The sequence below is a fragment of the Pipra filicauda genome, unplaced genomic scaffold (genome assembly GCF_003945595.2).
Source record: "Pipra filicauda isolate LSUMZ 115617 unplaced genomic scaffold, ASM394559v2 scaffold93_size3172892_pilon, whole genome shotgun sequence".
In the NCBI taxonomy this organism is placed as follows: domain Eukaryota; kingdom Metazoa; phylum Chordata; class Aves; order Passeriformes; family Pipridae; genus Pipra; species Pipra filicauda.
In genome coordinates this window covers 315,590-336,976 of record NW_024105131.1, presented here as the reverse complement: position 1 = coordinate 336,976, position 21,387 = coordinate 315,590, and the positions used below count along the sequence as shown (strand labels likewise).

The 21,387-nt window shown below is 37.8% G+C and overlaps 1 protein-coding gene across 3 annotated transcripts in view; it reads left to right on the top strand.

Annotated features, from left to right (window-relative positions):
• TRHDE (thyrotropin releasing hormone degrading enzyme) overlaps positions 1–21,387 on the top strand; it is a 209,474-nt gene that overhangs the window by 42,306 nt on the left and 145,781 nt on the right. The window lies entirely within an intron of this gene.

Here is a 21,387-nt window from a genome sequence, read left to right as displayed (position 1 = left end):
GTGCAAGACTGGGGTTTTTTGTTGGGTTTTTTATGGCTTTTGTGGTTTATTAATGATGATTAGTAGACAAGCTTAATTGTCTTGTTGATTATTGAAAGAATTGCTGTGAACTTGTTTTGCTGTGACCCCAGAAATTTCTATTACATTTTAAAAATAATTTCTTCTCATCTTCCCTTTTCCCACAATCAGTTTTTCTCCTACACACTTAAATACCTTACACCATATTATTACACCCTCCCTCCTTTGGAGTATGTTTGATCAAGATCCAGAAAAATCTATTGCTCAGCAGCAGAAAGAGAGCTTCTATTTGATCAGAAGTGTTAGAGTTGGAACCACAGGTTCCTCCCAGGAACTTGGGGTTTATTTCATTAAATCTCTTGCCTGCTGAGTAGCTTTTATTAGACTTTCAGCTAATGGTGTAGGAGATGGATAAAGTAATTGATGTTGTTAGATGAGGGTATTGCATGCACAAACTTTCTGTGTATGCTTTCATACATGACTTCAGGTATGTAATGATGATTTGTAAAGGAAGTTATAGGCTTACAGGGGCCAAAAGTTTAGCAGGGAAAAATAATCAAGAACTTGATTATAATATAAAAGATGAATATAAAAGATGAAACAGAATGGGTTGAAAGGGACCTTAAAGATCATCTAGTTCCATCAAAACATCAGAAAATCAGGTAGTTTATTGAGGATGCCAGCTAGCAGCAGACAGTAGTGACTATATCTGCTTCAGAGTATCTTTCAAAATTACAACATATGGTCTTTAAACTCAGCATGCTGTATTCATTGTCATTATACTGTGACATTATCTTTTAAAAATATTTGATTGGAAATGAGTGTGTTCCAGTTTAGATCTTTTTGGAAAAAAACAGAAGGCACAGTCACAAGTAAAATTGTATTTTTTCATGAAGTATTTGTAGTGAAATTGTTAATAGGAAATACTGCTTGAAAACTTTAGCTATTCTGTAGTGATACTATAGAGAATAATTTCAAAAGTTTTGTGTACGACAATAAGGTTAAATTTATTTATTGTAAATATAGGAAGAAAGGTTTCAAAACTCTCTCAGTGATGTAAATATTTTTGAAATTTTTTTTGCATATGAATACAGGTATATTTGTTCCCAGTTCGTCCAATCACTGATTGTTATATTTAAGCATGTGCTGTTGTCTTTAACCTGAAAGAGTACTGAATTTTTATTTTTTTTAAACGGGAAAATGGAAGGGTAGAAAAAATAGTCTGATGGGTGAATAGAAGGACTAAAAATGGCGACACTGTAGTCTATTATGATAGGGATTTTGCAGCACTATTAAAGAATTTTCTAAATGAAAAGTCAAAACAACATTAGCGACAGCAGTGGAAAAACCATGTGCATAGGAAGATATGTTGATACTGAAAATGCACCTGGGCTCGTCAGGCTTAGGGGCTTAGGACACTCACCTGATTCACTGCTGTCACTTCTGCAAAGGATTGAATACTTTATTAAGGTTTTAAGAAAAGTGATAATGTTTTTGTGGGACATTTTAGGAGTTTTTCATTTCACTTCCAAATGTGAAAGTGGGAGTGAAAAATGAAGAATGTACTTCAGAAAGCTTTTTAATGTCAGCACCAGTTTTGTAGAAAATATTCCATTTCAAACATAGATGTTTTAAAAAAATTGTTTCATCTATTGTTCAGCTCTAGCGAAACTGAACTTAAGCAAATATAATAATTTTGTTTGAAAGCACAATTTATGTTTACAAAATAATTCTGTTGTTGAAATACTGGCCAGTTTACTATGCAGGTGCTGTATTAACTACCGAGCGTCACACTGTTAGCGTCAGTGGTGTAATGCTGCGGGATGTGAGTGTTAGAGTTGCAGCCACAGGTGATCCTCCCTGGAAAAGGGACCTACAAGCCTTGGCAAAGCACTTGGTCATCTATGTGGTCCATTTGAACTCTGCGGTAGGAGTATCTGAGGACATTCAGGCTCCTCAGATGTATTGCTATATCAGAGAGGTCTATGTTAATTTGTTCCCTTCTTATTCATTGAGGTCCATTTCCAAGGATCCTTGGCACTTGAAACTAGTGCTCCTCATCTGATTTTGTAATAAATTGGCTAGTGTTCTCTACAAGAACCGCTTTCTCCTGACACTCTTGACTCCTGACTGTTTTTGACTAGACTTTCATACTGTGCTTACATGCAGTCAGATGGCTGTGGCCAAGATTTTTTAGATCTTATATGGCCTGTACTGGCTTCTGAATGTCCTGGAACAATAGATGTGTTTACCAATTGATGTGAAGTCTGCTAATGAATGTGAATTGGGAATTGAATCACCAATTTCCACAGTTAAAAGATCTACTTAGCTTGTAGGTCTGTGCTTTTTTCCCCCCACATCATACTCTGAACTGGAAGGTGCTTGTGTAGGGTTTCAAACCGATAATTTTTATATGAATTTAATGTCTAAAAAATGTGTCAGATCTTTTAAAAAACCTAGATTTTCCCAAGACTATAATATCATTATAAACACTAGTTAAAATGATGGGTAGATAAAGTATTGGGTTTTATTTAATCTAAAAAGATATGCAGAAGGATTTTTAATTGTGTTCCTATGGTTGGTGAATATAAAATATTTCTGTATTTATATCACATAATTATTTTTAATCCAGTTTGCAATACACAAAAAATGCTTTGTATGCATAGAGCTTTTTCTTATGAGGATCTTCAAGGCTGGAATTTTTCCCTCTGGAGTCCTGACCAGTTGCTCTTTTGAAGTGCACACAGCTTAAAAATTTAAAAGGAAAAAAGAAAACCAAGCCAAAAACCCACATCAAAATGGAGTCTTCAAAGGTCAGAGTAAAACTCACACGAGGGGGAATGATAAGGTAATCAAGCACTCTTTACATGTGGACAGTTGTGACTCTTCAGTTGTGAATGATTTGAAGTGTGAGGGCTGACAGCCTTTTCCAGTCAAGACTGGAGGGTCACCCAGTGTCGTTAGCAGGTGGCAGGTACAAAGAACACAAAAAGATCACTGTTAGTGGAGCAGGTGGTAGATTTGTGCAACTCCTTATCAAAAGAGATGGTAGGTGCAAAAAGATTATAAAAGTCCAGAGAGACATGGACAAGTACTTGGAAAGGTGCTCCATGGGAGAAAATCCCATGGCTTGAAAACAGAAGCTAGGAAATACTCAAGTGAGTGCTATTTGTACTTCCCTGGTCTTATTCTTTCCTGAACATCTGTTTGTGGCTGCTGTTGGAGAGAATACTGAGCAAAGCAGTCTTTTTGTCTGAGCTGGCAAGGTTATCCAATACGTTCATAATCTTCCAGTTTCCCTTCCAGAGTTTTTATTAAAGGGCCACAAAATCTCTTTTCCAGAATTCTTTATGTACTGGAACTGGGGAACTTTATAAGGCTCCAATTATGAAAGGCTACAAAAGCTTCATGTGTGGTACATAAATGAGCCATTTGTATGAAGATTTTTGGGTTTCTGGGCCTTGGTTTGCCTCCTCTTAACAGCATTGCAATATCATTGTGTTAGTGGGATGTGTTTGCTGTTTCTCTGAAAACTTGTTTTACAACTCATTTTATTCTGAGTACTGTATTTAAATATCCATGCAATTAGCATAACTGCTGTGGACAATGTAAAGGAACTTGGATGTCTCAAGGGTTGGACATAAAGTGCCTGACCCAAAGATGCTTTGCTTCGATTCGTTTAACTTTAGGTACTCAACTGACATGTCTAACTTAGCAAACTGATTGCCCTAGCTTCCTTATTCATCAATAGAGGAGATATCCCTTTGGATGGTTTGAATCTTGTATGGGCAAAGTCTCCTTTTTGAGCTACCTAAGTAAGAGGAAAAATGTTTTATTAACCCCTGAGCTTAGTTTGTCATCTACACCCTTAAACCTTCACGATGCGCAGACTTGAGAAAGAGACATTTAGTGGTGGAGAGCTGTGAATAGGTTTGGTAAGAACTTGGATTCCTCAGACAGCTTTTCATTCCCCATAGAAAATGAACAGCTGAAGAATCTACCTTAGGACATGACTGCATATGTTACAGAAAGACTGGATGAAAATCCCCTAGCTGTTTTGTCTTGAGGTCAGTGAATATGAATCAATACATAATTTATAATTACTGTAATTTGTGAGAGCACTATTAAAAGCACTGTTAAAATATCATAGAATGGCCTGGATTGGAAGGGACCCTTAAGATCATATAGTTCGAAGACACCTGCCATAGGCAGGGACACGTTCCACTAGACCAGGTTGCTCAAAGCCCCATCCAGCCTGGCCTTAAACACTTTCAGGTATGGGGCACCCACAACTTTTCTGGGCAACCTGTTCCAGTACCTCACCACCCTCATAGTAAAGAATTTTTTCCTCATATCTGATTGAAACCTACTCTCCTTCAGTTTAAGCCATTCCCTGTTGTTCTGTCACTACATGCCTTTGTAAAAAGTCCTCTCCGTCTTCCATGTAGGCTCCCTTCAGATGTTGGAAGGCCACAATAAGGTCACCCCAAAGCCTTCTCTTTTCCAGGCTGAACAATCCCAATTAGACCTTCTTTCATAGGAGAGGTGCTCCGTCCCACTAATCATTTTGGTGGGCCTCCTTGCTCCAACAGGTTGATGTTCTTGTGTTGGGGGCCCCAGAACTGGATGCAGCACTCCAGGTGGGGTCACATGAGAGCAGAGTAGAGGAGCAGAATCACCTCCCTTGACCTGCTGGCCACGCTGCTTTTGATGCAGCTCAGGATACAATTGGCTTTCTGGGCTGTAAGTGCACATTGCTGGCTCATGTCCAGCCTCTCATCCACCAGCACCCTGAAGAGAAATGCATTCCCAGACTTCTTAAACTCTTTTTCTGTAGATTTACTGTACAGTAAACTTTGGAATTTCATCTGATATATTTTATGTGGATTTTTTTTTTTTTGTCTGGTTTGGTTTTTTTCCCTTATAGGTATGTTTCAGGTACTAATTACCTGGTTCATGCAAAAATTATATGGTCTTGTTTTCATTATTCTGCTTAAAATGTTTTGAGGTTGTGAATGCAAAGTCTCAGAAAACAATTTTCCAAGGGGTTTAGTGAACATGCTGCACAGTGGAAGACAAGATTGGACCATTAACATTTGCTCTTGGAGTACTTTAGGAGAACAGGATTTGGTTTTTAAAGTGTGTCACTGAAGAATTTAAACTCTCGCTTATGATGTAAAATATAGCTCAGCCATTAGAAAGAAGAAGTTTAACAAGGGACTGTTCTGATTTCTAAATGAAAATCATGGACCTGTGCTCCATTCCCTGATTGTTGACAGTTAATATTTTGGTGAGAGAGGCTGCTGCTGCCAGTGCCATGTGAGTCATTGCAGGCCCAGAATAAGTGTTAGGATGCTGTTGTATGTTGGCCAGGTGACTTGCTGTGTGTGAGGACTAGTGATTAACTGTTAATTTTGATTTAAGTGCTGTTAAGTGCCATGGGGTATCCTGAGAACTCTTAGCTGGTGCTTCTGCTGGCCTCCAGATGAGATTCTGTTGGGCCCTGGCTGGCTCATACTTGACAGTTTCACATGGCTTTTTTTTTTTTCTTTAGATAACTTGGAGCATCTCAATTTGGGTTGCCACCTATGTTTAGGCAGGAGAATTGAAGCCTACTATTTTCTTTGACCAACTACTTGAAAGAAGCATAATGCTTCTGCACACAGAGGACTATTTGTTGATACAGGTCATTCCTACACAGAATGAACTGTGTCACTTCTACCTGGGCCTTTATAAAGATTCCGTTTTGAGATTTGGGGTGTGCTGGTTGTGGTGTATATATTTTTTTTCTTTCTTTCTTTTTTTTTTTTTTTTTTTTTTAATTTCTAAGGTATGAGTACTCCGAAACAGCAACTGATCAGGACACTGCGGAGAGGGGGGAAATTCCAGCTCTAGCCATAGGGAAAAGCAATGTATTCTCTCATAACAATGCTTTGAAATATGAGAAGGAACTGTGAGTAACTAGACTGAAACAAACCACATAGGAAATCAATCTATAGTAAGATATTAAGAAAGAAGGGAAAAAATAGCCATCACTTAGGACTTACTGTATTGCTCTAAACTAATTTTAGTGGTAAACCAATTATTTCCATTAATGAGTTTAATACAGCTCACAGTAGGCATTGTATCAGGTTTTGGAAGTTTGTTAAGGGACTTGATCTCTCTCTGTTGCCTTGGCATGGCAAGTCTGATATTGTTTGCAGGAGATGGGATATGTGTGGGAATAAAGCAGTTTTGTATAGAATAAAGATGAATGGGCCCTGATGGAAATAATCCTCTTCTGAATGAAACATTTTCCTTTCATTATGTAGTTATTTTCCTCTCCTCTTAATTGTGGCATGTATAGAAGCCGTACCTCTCAAACAAGGAAAGTGTTCAGATAGGAGCACTATTCCCAGTAGCAGTTCAGTCAGGCCATAAGAGGATGACCGAATCTGACACTGTCCCCACTGGCTACTCAGTTAAATCAGCTTTGCTTTTAAATGAGTAATTAAAAAAAAGGCAAAAAAAAAAAAAAGCGGGTGATGCTGTTATGAGAGGGTAACAGGATGTCGAAGATTCCCTGGAAATGTCAGGGCTTTTTTTGAGCCAAGAGAATCCTTCATCTGAATGTAAATAGATTTTTCCTAAGCTGCTCTTCAGTATGTCATTTGAGCAGTTAGTACCAATGTAGAAGTGGGTGTGCTGAATTTCTGCAGTATCTATTCTTAGTTCTCTACCTTGTGAGAAACTAGATGCCTTCAGAAAATGATACATTTTATCATGAGCTGGGAGGAAAAGATCTTCGATGCAGAGGTACCAGTAAAGGTATCTCTGTTGACTACAGAGAGAGGAAACTAATCTGGCTAGTTTAAATTTGATCTTTGATTCATAAATGCCTAAAAGATGAGGTGAATCCTTCTGTAGGATTTATAAAATGAGGTTAAGATCTCTGGCAGACAGAAACTCCACAGAAGTTATGGGAATCACCAGAAAACTGTGTGAACTTCTATTGGTATGAGACAGTTAAATGCCTAAAAGCACATGAATCCAAAACACTTTCTAGATAGCTGTGGGTGAAGTAGTTTTCATTATAGCTCCTTTCACTCTGCTTGAGCAGAGCTCTCATCCCTGATTGTCTTCTTCAGGGCTGCTAGTGATTGTCTTTTTGTTAGCTTAGTCATACTGTTCTTGAACAGAAACATTCACTTATGAATAAGGGTAGTACTGATTTCTCCTGCAAAATAGTATTGTGGGGATCAGGATCCTCTTGACCATGTCCAACTTTTGAACTCCCTTTATTTCTAGGAGAGTTTGCTGAACATTTTCGATCACTTGTTAGATATGACAGTCGACATGGTTCATCAGAGACTTTGACCAGCAGCTGAAACCTTTTACACCAGCAGCTCTAGCTTTGTCTTAAAGGAGTGTATGTAGAAAAAAGCTTAGACCTCGTGTCCACAATGAACTTCATGTTTGTATAGGCAATGGGAACAGTGGTTTTTATTATAGGATAGGATCTGTATGTCAGGATGCTGGGAGAGTTGCTTTCTGTGCATGGTATGGCACTACATGCAGACAGAGCTCAGAGCTGCATGGTGGAAAAACAAACATAGAAGGGTTTGGAAAAAAGATGAATTATATCATTGAGGATACTGTGTTAGATTTAGATGGTGCTTAAGAAGAGGGATGTGTGAATCCTTGCGCAGTGTGTAGGAAGATTGGATTGTAGAAGGATGGGCTAAACCAGGATTTTTTTTTCATTTGAAAATTGTACTATAGCATTTAGTTTGAACGAAGTAGGTAATGCGGTTGGTCTATATCAATTAGAGTAGTGAGGAGAAAGTAGTGGCCTTTTCTCTCAGAACTGAGGTAGAAACCCACATCTGAAACAGTACAGAAAGGTTACACGATCTGCTCAGGTTTATTGTCTTTTGGTGGAAAAGACTGTTATTGACCTAATGAAACATATAATCATATACAGTGAGTGTTGTTTAAACAGCACCTTCAAGAGAACTGCACATTCCCAAACAAAGCTGATGAAATAATAGTAACATGTTCATAAAGACACCATTTGAGTAAATATAAAAGTTTACTGAGGACTTACTGAACTTTCTGTAATTTTGGTTCATAGTCATATGACAAACTGTAAATAAAGATAATTTCGGTTCAGTTCATGAAGGTTCCAGTTTTCATTTAACTCTGCAGTTTCAAGTGGAAGGCAGGGAGGAACAAGGATACTATGGTGACTTGTGTTTTTTCTGTCTTACATGTGAAGTAGAGGCTTTCCTGAAGAGTGAAGCTTGGTAATATCAAGGTATTGTGCTGGTGAGGAAAAAAAAAAGTGGCAGATTAGGGTACTGTCCACATCAAACACAAACACAGTTCACTCGAACTTTTTTTTAACATGTGTGGTTTGAGTACAGGACAATTCTCTTATTCTTTAAGAATTTTTGGTGTGAATTGAGACAGGTAGTTTTACATACTTCAGCAGCAGCAATTTCTTTCAGTAGTATTTTCTCATTCAGCGTTGTGGTTTTTTGGCCTCCCCCATTTGATTTTAAGAATGAAGAAGGCTCAGTTTCAGGCCGGACTCAGAAACAAGTTCAAATGAGTCTAACGGGAACTATAAATCAATACAATGGAATCTTTTTTCCAGTTCTGTCTAAAAACATGTCTTCTGTACCAGTTTTCACCCTGCCTAGTGTTATGCTTGTTGGACCCTATAGTTGCTGTGTTGGCTTGCCAGAGCCATGGAGGAGCTAATGTCATGACAAAGTCTGTTCAGACTCATCTTTCAGAAGCACAATTTTAGTTAGCCTGAAAGTCACAGAGCAACACCAGTATAGCCTATTTCCTTGGTCAAGGCAGGCAAGAAAGCCTTAAAAGACATTTCTCCTGCATCTTTCCCTCATTCAAGGCACTTAGAGCTGTTAGGGTTTGCCTAGCTCCTTGCCCTCCTTATTCAAAGCCTCTGAATGGCTGGAATGACAACTTCCATGAAAAAAAGACCAAAAGGAGATTTCAACAATAGTTGCATTGTGTTGCTCCTTTTGCAGAGATAGCTATTGTTTTCACAGCGATTTCAAAAACACTGCCATCAGTTTAATGCTGATTATTTGGACTTCAAAGATTTTATTAATTTTTTCATATCAGTATCATATGCTGATATTTTCATGAGAATGAAAACAAGTGGGTTCTGGTTTTTGTTTGTTTGTTTGTATTGGTTTTTTTCCCTGCAGCACTGGAGAAACATTCCTGTTAACTCTCCATGTTTTCAGTTTTAGAAGGATTGTGCTCCTTTGGGGTAGTTTGTTATGCTCTCCAGATGGTATTGTGACAAAGTTTGTTTTCCATTAGATGCTGATTTGAGGGCAGCAAATATATTACTTTGAGAAACAGAAGTTTTGCTAGGCCCAACTCATGAGAAAGCTCTTTGCCCACTACCTCACTTAAACTGATTTGTATTTGCTTTTGTTTATTTTTGTATGTTTGTCTTGAGGTATGCATATATGTATTTTTTTAAAATGTTACCTTATTCCCACCCAGTGTAACACCAAGATCATGACACCTCCATAATTGTCCCTACTAAGGACTTTCTCCTTCACTATGGACCTCATGCCATAAAGAAAACAGATAAGGGAAGTATACACACACAGAGACACACACTAATCTATACAGCTCATATTCTTTCTAGTAAATGTAAGAGGTATGCATTACTGCTGCAGTGAGAGTTACAAAAAAGTTACTGCCTACTGAAAATGTTCTGAATATTAGAAATAGTTAAAAGTCTCTATGTAGATGTGTAAAAATGAGCTTTCACATCTTTCTTCTGTACTGTAAAAAACCCCTATAGATACAGACGTAAAGAAGATACATTTTCATATATCAGTGAAGAGCATGGGGAGTTTCTTTCAAGAGATTATGACAAGGTCTTGAAAAAGATCATAACGCATTAAAGTGGGACTTAAGTAGGCCAGAGATTTCTGTTCATACAAAAGATGTGAAAAAATGTATGACTACAGAGCTGAATAAACCTATTTCTTCTGCCTAAATTCTGCTGGGTTAGTTATAAACCTTCCACCTGTAGTAGTTAGTTTCTGTAAGCTACTGAAATTCAAAAGAATGTATGTGCTCACCTTTTATTGCTTTTGCTTTTTTGTAACTGAAAAGATATCCTAACACAATGAATTATGCTACGTTTGCAGCTCTACGCCTGAAGCAACTTCATTTTTGCATTAAGGAAACCAACGATTTTCATTGTAAAGATGAAAATTTTAAGATGGCTGAACAACTTTCATTTGAACAAGTGAATTGTCACTGTATATCTTCCACCCCCTCCTTCCTGCCCTCTCCCCCACTCCCCCCCCCCCAGTCTCCGCTTCCTGCTTGCTGGCAGGAAGCATCTTAAAATGGTAAATGGACATTGAAAGAATGACTTAATAAAAATGCTGTGGAGATCTCTGCAGGTACTGCGAAACTTGCTTTCTGTGTTCTCTCTTGCTGTGTATGAATTCTCCTTTTCTTCTAATTTATTTAAATGCCATCTGCTTGTGTATTTAAACCGTAACATTTCCTGATTCAGGATCAGGTCTGTGAAGACTGCTATTTCCTTCACTCTCTCTGATTCTCTTCGGTAACACTTCTAACAGAGCTGTCCTCGTGAAGATGTGTATTTGTCATCGTGATAGCACACTTCAGAAAGTGTATTAAGCTCAAACAACTCCCACTGTTCAACTAAAAAATATGTTCCTTGTCATATGCTACTCTTCACTGAAATTAAACTCGGGCAGTGTTTTAGTCTAGAAAAATCAAGTCTTTCTTGTTTTTCTCCTGGTGTGTTCAGCTTTGGCAAAGCTGAGCATAGTTCTGCTGTTGTATGTTACTGGGCAATTGAACCTTGGAGTGGGTGGGAGTGGGAGGCAAGGGGCCAGATGCACAAAAGAACTTAGAAATATATTCTGGAGACCCTTGTCATCAGTTTCTGCAGCTGTTGCTGTGTCTCTGGGGGCCTCAGATAAGTCCTTAGAAATTGTTTCCAAATAGTCCTAGAGTTTGTGTCCTTGTAACTGATCCCTGAGCTCTGCAACAATAGAGGAGCAGTGGAGTGGAGTGGATCATGCGAAAAGAATTCCTTAGGTATTTTATTCAGTAGGGGGTTTGCTGTATCATGAACGCTATGACACTAGATTTCCTTTGAAAGTCATGATGTAAAAGCACAGGTAATTTGACAGAACTTTAATTACACATGGCTATGTTTATGATGTGACTCCCAAGCAGTAGCAGAAGTCAGTGGTTGAATTCCTCATGTGAAAACACGTGAGATGTTTCCACTGTGGTTGTAGTACATAAGCATATTGTAATCGCTACTGTGTCTTCACACATAATGCATTTTGGAAATGGAGAAGCAGCACAGTTCTGTTGTCCTATATAAAGGCACAGCCAAAAGCCAAAGCGTGTTGAGAGGTGAAGGCAGGGACATGTTTTGCTGATCAGACCTGTATAAAATACAGGCTTGTCAGAAAGAATTTGGGTATGCATTGAAAAAGAAGGCAGCTGGAACTTGCATCCTTTTATAATTAAAATATTGAAGATTAAGATTGATGTGAGGGACATACAAGTGGATGCAATATTTCTTGCTTTAAAACTAGTCTGAGTTGTTCTTCCTACGATGCTAATTCTCAGGTGTGGAAATATATAAAGCTTCAGAAAACTGTCAGCCTTAGATAACTATGTAACTTAGATACATAGAAAAATGCATTATATGTCTTTTCACTGCTAATGTAAAAATGATTTCCTAAGCATCTCTTCTCCATATTCTTGAAATGTTTTAAGCTTTACTTCTGTCGTATGGTAATGACAGACAGTTGAATTTTATGAAGAAGCAGGCTGTTACTCAGTAACAAACACGCGTTAGAAATGCAGTTTTATGCTTCATGCCATCTCTCCAAGTTTTTCTGTAGAAACTGTACAACAGTTTCCAAGTGATTAAGAGGATGTGAGCTGTACAAGTTATGATTGATAACAAAATGATCTAATGTAGCTCTTAATAAAACCTTCCGAAGACAAGAATGTTGTCAGGTGATATCAAAGGATATTCAAAATTGCTCTAAGTCCGTCAGAGCAACAACGAACAGACAGCTTTCTGTAATGCTTATATTGTATTTGGGGACGGCCGAATGGAAGTCCAGCCCCAGAAGAATTCTCTGTTTTATCTTTGCCAGTCTATTTCTTAAAAAAAACCCAAAACAAAAGAGGAAAAAATTGCTTGCTCTTTGCAATCAAAATACAATTGCTGTGATGACTCTTATATGGAGTAAAAAATAGTCAAATCCAAGTACACAGCTGAAGAATAATCTAATGTAGCAATAGTGAAATGGAGAAAAATAGCACTACAAGTGAATATAATGTAATTTTAAATTATAAAAGCATATCTTCCTACAAGTAGTTCTAGCCTCTCAAAATTGTACAAATACTTGTCTGTGAATGTTTCTTTTAATATTAATCTGTCTTTCCAACCATACATGTGTACACATAGATGCATGCAAGCTTATGTATGTATTTTCCTGACTGTATTTTATGATGGTAATCCTATAGCTAAGATTGTAAGAACATGTATCTATAGATAAAATTCCAGTTAGCAGGTACCAGACTTTTATGGAGGCTCTCTCAAGCTATAGTTCCCACCTTTCTGCTATCCTGAGTAAAGGGTCTAAGTCTGAACATGGAACCAAGAAGTGTGCGCCACGGGATAGCGAGTCTGGGAACAGGGAATCTTACTTACAGTCATGAGATGAGTTTGGACATGTGGATAACTAAAAGATTGGGTGTGCTGGGTTTTGCTGGTGTAGAGTTAATTTTCTTCATGGTGGCTAGTATGGGGCTGTGTTCATAACACAGGCATGTTTTTGTTATTGCTGAGCAGTGCTTACACAGAGCCAGGGCCTTTTCTGTTTTTTTTTACTGACACGCTGTCAAGGAGACTGGGGGTGCATGGGAGACTGGGAGGAGACACAGCCAGGACAGGTGACCCAAACTGATCAAAGGAATATTCCAGACCATATGACATCATGCTCAGCATATAAAGTAGGGGAAAGGAGGGAGGGGGAGAATGTTCGAAGTGATGGCATTTGTCTTCCCAAGTAACTGTTGTGTGATGGGGCCCTGTTGTCCTGGACATGAACTGGCTGAACACCTGCCTGCCCTAGGGAAGTAGTGAATTAATTCCTTGTTTTGCTTAGCTTGTGTGCATGGCTTTTGTTTTCCCTACCAAACTGTCTTTATCTCAGCTCACGGATTTCAAGCTTTTACTTTTCTAATTCTCTCCCCAGTCCCTCTGATGGGTGTGAGTGAGGGGCTGCATCGTGTTTGGCTGCTGGCTGGGGTTAAACCATGACATTGGGGCAGTGACATTGAGTGTACTAGTTTCAGGCTTTTATCTGAGGATCCCATGGTGAAGATGGGTCCTGTTCACTGGCTGTGGGCTAGCTGTCCCGCATTTCAGAAGTCTTCTGACCTTTTTCTAGCTGCCTTCTCCACTTAGAGATCATCATTGCAGTACTTTCTCATCAGGCAAGCAGACTCTGTCCTTCATGCAGTTTCATAAGACATTAACTTCAGTGGTGTAAAGTCATTCTCTTCCCTTTGATTTTTTTGGGGTTATTTTTAACCAGCTCTTTCCAGAGAGCTGTTTTCAGGCTGGTCCCACAGTTTAGTTGCACTGCTGAGAAGCTGCTAGTGCTGGCCTATGGGTGCATGCCAGTATGCATGAAACTATAACCCTGGGAAGATTATAGTCACAGATGGTACAGCAATGTAAAGTTAAGCGTAAGTCCAAAGTAACTCCTAAAGTTTTAATGTGTGTTGTATCTGTGTTATCTAAATCAGGGACCTCAGCATCAGAAAGGCTCTGGTTACCATCTCTTAGCAAAATAAAGGTGGAAGAGTCAACTCACCTGGACAGAAAGAAGTGTCTTGTACTCTACCACCAGTGGCTTGTTTCCATTATTCAAGTAGTCTATAAGTAAAAGTTGACAGATATAGGAGCTGTAAAATTATTTCTCTCTCAATATTCATATTTGGGAAGAGGGCTCCTACAGAGAGGTAACAGGACTAGAGATAATATAAATGTCTTCATATCAAAACTTTTGACTTGACAAGCAAACTGTATTTTGGAAGGTAATTCCATGCAGAACTAGTCTTTTGACAGCATGTTCTTTGATCTGTAAGACTGGTGAGCTTCACTGAAACTCATTTTAACACTCCTAGCTAGAAATTTGCCTTCACATCCAGGGCCAGGGCATTTTGACCTAAGGATTATGAACAAGTCCAGCATAGTGTTACTCCTTCTTTGTGTGAAGATGGAAAATTCCTGGTAATGTTGGTATTGGTTCATGGTATTAAAATATAGAACTGCTCATGTATATTTAAAAGCTTTTTTGAATGTCTTTATCCATCTATCATCACCTATATGGGATAATGCCTTTCTTCCAGTTTCTAAAACCTCACCTCTGATGTAGGCCTTTTCTCATGATTGACACTTTTTTAGAGGTGTGTGTGGAGTACCCTAATAAAGAAAAGGTGTCTTTGTCATCCTCTCACAAATCAGTCACAGGGGATGCATTCTCAAATGCATAGAGTATGCTGCATTCTTTCAGCGTGAATGGGTTGCATTTGTGGTATAATTTATATCACAAAGGTGCCCCTGCAAAGATTCCTTCTTTCTTGTTGTAGCAGAGTTAGTGAAAAATGAAACAGCAGATGCACACATTAGATTTTATAATAAGGAAATATTAGATCCTTGGCTTACACTTTTCTTTATGCAGATCACTGAGTTTTACTTCTAAATCTAATCATAATATTTTCTCCTTTTTGCTGTGCTGGGGAGGATTGACTTTGTAGACTGGTTGCTGAGTGTCATAATTATAGGGCTGATTGCCTCTGTCATCTTCTTCTGGTCTTTCTGGGTGTGCCGTTTTAGGATGGCAATGACCTCTGAGTCAGGGTGTTTTCTCATTTGTACGTAATACTTTTCTGTGGTGTACTATGGTTTTCAGACTCAGTTAACAGGAAGCTGAAGCTGAATCCTGTACCTGAGTGTTTAAAACTATCATCTGAGATTTACTTCAGATTTAAAAGTTCTATGTACTCAAAATGCAATAAAGTTTTAATGGGTTTTAGCAGCATACTGAGATACATATTCTTTAAAAAGAATTTTTCTCTAGCAGTTAAAATAGAGATGAAAAAGGATTTCCCCCCCTTCCTTTTATTTATCTCACCTGGAGTCCCACTTTATGACATTTGGGATTATAGATTTATTCGGACTTTATCTTGGGTGTTTGGATTGCCAGATAGACTGAACTGTTGAATCTGGGGATACTAGCTTCTCTACACTACTATGTTAAGTTCTGCGTCCCTGCCAACATGATTGTGAAGGAGGTGTAGTTGTAGCACACAACAGCATATAAATAACCTTTTGTTTGCCTTCTCTGCTCTCAACAATATTTTTATATCCACTGGAGCTGTTCTAACATTGAACGTATCTCTCCATCTTTAAACCTGAATGTGCAGCTTTTCTCTATTACAGCAATCTTTGCTTAACATCTTCCTTTCATGTTTTTATACATTGTGATGAGCATTGAAATGGGGAATCCCAAGTGCTGTTAGACTAGAAATTCAGTTCGTGGTTGGAGAGCTGCCAGGACTGGGATGAGTTGCAGATTTGAGAATCAGTATGAACTGCCTGACTTTACATGTGAGCTACCACCTGGTTGTCCTTGGTACTCAGTATGCATACTCGATTTATGTTTTAAATGGGGTTGCACCTAAACGTATACTTTAAAAAGATGATTTCAGACATGAAGATAATATTCTGTCTGCTTGATCTTAAAAAGATGTCTCATTTAAGCCTTGAAATTAGCACAAATCTGATTTAGAATGTTTTTAGTTAAGATATTTTATTCAATTGAATCAGACTTCATTGTCTTCCTTTATGTTTCTTTTAGATCTTGATGTAATTAACAAAAGTTAATTTCTTTTCTTTTCCAGTTTGCTGTCCAAAGCAAAAATATTACACAATTTTAGAAGACAAGATTGGGGCATTTTCCTATTCTGTATTTCTGTAGACAAAAAGTTTTTTAAAACAAGAGTTCTGAATGTACAATTAAGGTATAGTGTATGATCAGTGCATATGGGTTTTTGCTTAAATTTTCCATTACTTCTGGTCAAAAACTAAGTAAAACATACTGAGATCAGATTCTAGATTTTTTTACACTCATCACTATTGATTAATGTACCATGCTACTAATAGCACATTTGTGTGTTGTGGGCTGCCTCAACTAGGCTGTAATCCCATCAGCTATCATCAATCAAACATGTCTAGGCACAACCAGAATTTGTATGGAGGCTGTCTTGTTGGTAAAACGATCTTTTAATTCAGTTCTTGATGTTCTGCTTCTGACCAACTCAATTCTTCTTTTGCAATATGATGAAATAAACCCAAAGAAGTCCTTCACCATGTCATGCCTTTAAATAGTTGCCTGTCTGGGGAGGCATAAGTCTGAACTTATATTTGGTGAAATTTCACTAATAGTGTAAATCAATGAATCTCCAACATCTAAAACCCCACTAAGCCAAAATTGCTTCAGAATAATAAGTGATTAAGTCAACACTGAAGTGCTGTAAAATCTATCATTACTCACTCTTATCCAACCTATATTCTCTAGTTCAAATAAAATACTATTTGTAGTCTCATTTTTTCTTACATGAAATGATACTGTCAGATGCCCAGAATTTCTGTATATTGTCTATTGAATATATATAGTATAGAATATGAAATGAAAGTCTTATGTTGTACCATAAATGGCAGAATAAATTACATCCCATATATATTTTCATATCGTGATGGGTAAGGCTGGAAGAATATCTTTGTGACCAGAAATATTTGACATTATGGAGGACAATGGATATGAGGTTGTAGGTTTTATAAGAGCTTGCAAATTTGATTTATAAAAAGATTATCAGTGTTGCTAAAGGGATTTTCTGGAATAGGCAACATTAGAGTGTAGGGTGATATCCAAATATGTTAAAAACATTCCCACTGAATAACAATTGGAAAAACATTCTTGTATTTTGTGATTAAAAATAATACTATTGATTTTTGTTTTTCAAATAGCAGTAGACATTTTTGGAAGAAAGGTAGTTTTAAAATGTATCTGGTGGGGTTTTTTTTAGCCTGTTAACTGGCACACCCTCAATGGACATAGAAAATAGCTATTTTTTCAGTAAGAACGTAATAGAAGAGGAAGAGTTGTGCAACCCTACACATTCAAATGAATAATTTGCCAGTGGAGATTTCAATTCAGGAGCAATTTCAACAAGTCATGTGTTTGAATTTAAGTACGTGGTACTTATATAAGTACCTTTTTGCCCTGAAGTTTTAAATACATAGCTGGGAGATGCCAACAGGTGATTTCTGTCTGCAGTGGTATTAAATGTATGGAATGTTTGGTAGCTAACAGATGTCAATACCAATGTGCTTACAGAAGAAATGTTTAAAATTCATGTAATAAAATATAAATGAAAAAAAAGTTGAAATAGATGCGTTTTTTTTTTACCTGCAAGAGACTTCCCTTTTGAACAAACGTGTAAGCTGACCTTTTTTTGTATTGATTGTGCTGAGGTTTATAATTCAAAAGAATGGAAAAAACTTGGAGGGTAGTGGTTTGCAATTGACTACAGTAAGCTTTCATTGCAAAAATATGAGCAGTACATATGACAAATTTCAGTCACCTTTTCCTGATACCTGGTTGCAGAAGAAATAATTTTTTTAGATTTCCTTCAATAGGAAATAAGAATTTTGTAAAATAATTCATTTAATGTAAGGCACTTCAGGCAGTTTACTTTCACTTGTGTTTGATGGAATTTTTGATATGGATTTTCAGTCCTAGATTTTCAGTGGTAAGTAGTCTTTTCCTCTCAAATTGTTAGCTGAATTCCTGGTTTATGTGTTGCTGCCTGCATGACAAGTAAACTGCAAATTATATTGAAGTGCATGTGCAATTCCTAAAAAGGTGATCTGCTAATTGATGTGTTATACTGTTAGAGATCTATGAGTAGTAATGTTCGTGTTGGTGAATGGTGCAACCGCTTGGGGTCACCTTCTCAACTGATACCTGCCTGAGGAATCTCTGGCTCTTTTGGAGAGCATTTCAGTGTAGTACGGCTCTGTACAACAGGATTTTCCCATCCTGGAAATACAAATATCAGTAGCAAGAGTAAGAGACCAGTAAGCCTTTTCATCATCACTGGGGTTTCCTTGAAATTACTGCCTTAAGGACTAAATCTTAGGTTATTCAAACTAAAGATAAGTTTGCTTTCCAGACTGAAAAGAACTCTTCACATGTGGTTTTGAATCCATGGTCTCTTTTTGAGTCCACAAATCTGGGAAGTCTTGCCTGTTGGGTCCTCTCAGACTTTGTTTTGGGGTGTGATTATACCACACATTGACAGCTTCAGGAAAAGTCTGGATTATGAAGCAACTCTACCTATTTCTGCTTATTCCCATTCTCCCCACACATGGGCCATTAAAATGGTTATTAGATGCTGCTGTAAATCAGCTTGTTGAAATGTTGCAGGTTAAAATAAGGTGCTGGGAAAGATTCTTGTGGACCCTAGGATCTTTTTAAAAGATAGACATTAAATTTTTAAAAGATACATGAAGGGAAGAAAACACCTTTTATCTAATAAATACCCTCCCCCCCAATACCTTGCATATTAATATGAGTGAATATCTCATGAAAGAGTGTCCAGAATCATTTATTCAGAATACAAAAGCAATGGACTGAAGTCAGCATTTCTCTAAACCAGATTTAGAATCATTGTGTGGTTCTTTGTCAGATCATTTTCTAAGAGTAAGATTTTTCCTGTGATTGTGTTTTTTTGTTTGTTTTGTTTTGCTTTCTGCCAACAAACTGGTATTTTATTAGCTTTCAAATGTTTTTCTGTGCGTGCTTGCCATTTCTGTGCAAAAGCATATGTAGTTTAAGTAGTTAAAAATTTGTTTGCCTTTTCAAGTAAGCCTGAAATGAGTCACCACTTTTCAATGTTAAGATATCTGGAGATATTTTATTGTTGCTAGCAAGTTGTTAATCAGATGAGAAATGTTCTTCCTCTGGTTTTTTTCCCCCTCTTTCTCTGAGATCTTTCATCAAGCTCATGTTGACAAGACAGCAGTGACAAAGGTTGTTGAGAAGGATATGGCTGTAGTCACTTGAAGGACTAGTATAGGAGCCCCTGAACACTGACATCCAAAGATATAAGCCAAGTAAATTATGTAAAAAGAGATAGAATCATTTGCCATTGACTTTTTACTGGCTGAGAAAGGAAATTGTCTTTTTTATCAAGTTGTGGAGAATTTACGTTATTTTGTTAAATGATTTCTAGGATAGAATAAAAATATCTGGAAGAAATAATCACAGAGGAAAGCCCAAGGGATAATCTTAAGATACAGCAAAATAATTGAAACTTTAGCTATATAGGTTGTTTGAAGCATGATTCCATGCCCAGAGGAGTCAATGTAAAAACCCGAAATGGTTTCCATAGACATTGATTCAAAACTTTGAGCTGGCAGAAACAGCAAGCCAATTTTTTGCAACTGTTCTCTGCATAAAGAGCTATACTCTGCTTTTATCAAGCAATTTTATAAATTCAGAATCTCTTCACAAACTCTAATCCATTTCTTAATGCTAGGTTAAGGACCGAAGAATGTTGTCTGACCTTTGTTGCTTTCTTCTCCGACTAGAAACAATCTTTATTGGAGGGAAACACTACAAAAATCCCTAGAAAGAAGTTGTCTCTTTATATATAGTAACTGTTTGTTTCTTCCTGTGTCAAACTGGGGAGCAAGATTCTCCAGACAGCAGAGTCTCTGTGCAATAGCTGAATGAATTCATGTCCTTCTCTGAAAGTAGGTCCTCACTCTCGTAGGAGGCTCTGGTAGATGAGCTTCCTAAACCGGTCATGTTGTTCATGTGAAGTAGGTTTATTGTGCTTTTGTGTTTTAGTTGGGGTTGTGACATTGCAAAAATGAGGTGCCTAGTGGGCTACTGGGAGAGAGACTAATATTTTGCTTCTAAATGTTGTTAGAGGCAGAATTGTGAAATTTGGTGAGACCATATGGCACATGGCAAAAACCCCTTCAAATTTCACCGAATCCCTGTTCACTTTGTAGTGATCAAAGTATCTGACTCCAGGTTTAAATTAGTAGATGGTAGCCGTGAATTTGTATTTCTTTCTGCATTGGAGAAGCAACTTAAGGACTTCTGCATAGCCTAGGAAGTAAATACATAGAAATCTGTCTGCAGTATAGATCTTTTTCTGATCAGGTGCTGCTGTCAAGTTGCTGTGTGCAAACAGGCAAGAGTCTCCTCGTTGCTTCAAGGGAAGGGGCTGAACTTCACATCTGGGTTTCTGTAGGAGGTAGTCAACAAGGCTTCTTCTGGTTTCAGATAGATAGGTTTTGCTACTTTTTCTTTCACAGCATTACCCACATGTTTTGGCTGCTGACTGATCTGAAGAAATGAGGACAGGAATGACATTACTCTACAGCAGCATGATTGTTTGGTAGCCTTTTGTGTCCCTTGAACTGGGGGAGACAATGCCAGTTTCATGTATAGATCACTACTGCAGTTGCTTAGTTATCCCACCCATTAGTGAATCAACATTTCTAGAAGTAGATTCTTTGATCAAAAGTTGTGTCATCTGGGGAAGTGCCGAGTGAGTAAGTTGTTCCTCCCAGCTGTCACTTCACTCTGAACAGCAAGGAGCATGTTCCCTTCATCGTGGTGTCCTTTTGGAAGACAATAAAGAAACAGATTGAAAAAAGACAAAAGTAGAGTTACTTCAGCTATTGATATTTCACTTCTTTAGTGCTTGCATAGCCATCCCAAACTCTCTCTCAAGGATGGGGGACTTTTTTTCCTCCATGTTCATTGTGGGAAATGTCAGGTGATGGAAAGATGTTTTAGTCGTATTTCTGCGTGCTTTTCATGTGTGCTTCTATAGCATGCACGTGGCCTATTTGTGCTGGTTGATTTTTGAATCAGACTCTTCAGAATCAAAGCTGTTACTTTTTGTACCGTATGTTAAAGGAAACAGGCAGAACAGATCTTTTGGTGTCAGGCTTCTGAAAGGACTAAGAATGCCTTCAGTTAACTCTACTTGGCACACATGTGGTATTGGCATCCTTCAAACAAGCGACCAAGAAACAAGCACAGGCAAACAGAAATAGCATATCTCTGAATACCACTGGTTGTTTTTTTCTTTCCCCAATCTGAGATTTTTTCTAAAATGCTGTTAGACAACAGCCCCAGAATGATAATTTAGGAGAAA